Source organism: Aplysia californica, unplaced genomic scaffold (genome assembly GCF_000002075.1).
Source record: "Aplysia californica isolate F4 #8 unplaced genomic scaffold, AplCal3.0 scaffold00164, whole genome shotgun sequence".
Classification (NCBI taxonomy): domain Eukaryota; kingdom Metazoa; phylum Mollusca; class Gastropoda; order Aplysiida; family Aplysiidae; genus Aplysia; species Aplysia californica.
The window spans coordinates 1,004,350-1,006,197 of NW_004797434.1; positions in this window are offsets into that span (position 1 = coordinate 1,004,350).

Here is a 1,848-nt window from a genome sequence, read left to right on the forward strand (position 1 = left end):
GGAGGGGCAACGAGGTGTGGTGGGGAGGGACAGTCCACAGACTGATCTCACTCCAACCACTAGGCACATGGTTTCCCTCCGCCCGGGTCGCACCTCACGGTCAATGTGGTGCCCACTCGGGGGTGTAGGACCTCTAATTTTGCTGCCAAGAGGTCAGCGGTGGAGGAGAAAGACAGAAAAGAAAAGTGAAAAGGAAGGGGAAGGGGAAGATACACCAAAGAAAATGTCGCACATGAGTCCCAGACGTTGGGGTCCATGTGCAACACCTCGTCATTGAAAGGGTTTCATCTCCTGTAGACGGGGACGGTGGTGAGTTTATTTATATAAACCAAAACCGACAACTCACAACTCACAACCCATGAGGGGGGGGGGGGTTAGCTATGATCTGAGATGGTGGAAACAGTCTTAGTTCTTTGTCATACAAAGTTCATTTGTAAGTTGTTACCTTGGATTTTTTTTACACTCGATTTATTTTTGTGTAATACTCTTTAACATAATATTTAACTTGAAACCTTATATTAAAAGCAGTATCTTGATTAATACTTATAAAAACTGTCTGAAACGTTCAGATAAGAAGGTGCATTCATTCTACACCAAGGGAAACACATTGAATGCAAAGTTAAGAATGTTTTTAATCTTCAATTTTGAACTTACAGTTGTAAGGGGTCTAAATGCAAAGTGACAGGTTCAGCAACGTGTGATGACATCTGCCGTTGTTCACATCTTCACATCGTCGACGTATTGACTTAATGAGTAGAGTTCTTGTTTGTTGAGATACATTATTCCACTGTTGAATTAAAGGCTGTCCGTTTCTTTTCCTCCTTTCTTTGTTTTTTTTTTAAAGCAGTTTTTAAATATCCATTACCGGTTTGCTAGGCCCGTTGTAACTTCACCCGAGCCCCGTTGGCCAGCGACGTTTCAGGGTGACCCGGGTTGACCTTTATGGTCTCTAAACAAGGCATAAGAAAGAGAAATCAAGGCATGCGAAATGAGGTGTCTCCGCAAAACCATCAACGTCACCAGAAGAGACCGCATAAGAAACGAAACCACACGTCTACAAACTGGAATACTACCAGTAATAAAATTCATAGAACGTCAAAGAGTTAAAATGGTTTGGACATCTAATCAGAATGCCCCAGAAACAACTAGCGGCTAGAGCTTACAACAACCGAGAATCCGGCTTCAAATCAAGACTAAAAAAGACCTGGCAGGATGGGGATAAAAAGGTCCTGGAACAACAAAACATATCTATAACAGGCGCTACACACCTAACACAGGACCGAAACTGGCACCCCCCCCGACATCATAAGGTTACCAGAGGAAGGAAAAGGTAAAAAGTAAAGTAAGCGAATTAAAGGCTTGTTCTAACTGAGCATGGGTCTGGGGCTGACGTCTGGTACGAATGGTTCTATCTAAAATGTCCCACTAGTGCTCAATTGAATTGAGATTTGGTGCTCTGGTAATGGGTGCAGGAGAGGAATGTAAAGAAACATACATAGTTTTCTCGCAAATACAAACTTTCCCCGCAAGTAAACAAGCAACATACACGTATCCATACACTAACACATACACACACACACACACACACACACACACACACACACATACACTCAAACGCACGCGCGAGCGCAAAAGTCTACACACACGCATAAATACACAATTCACACATATACGCAAACACACACGCAAACACACACACACACACACACACACACACACACACACACACACAGAGACAAACATAAATGCACGAGTACAAATAACGACTCACACATTCACATGTCAGACACACAGACCGACAGACAGACATACAGACACACACACACGCACACACACACACACACACAC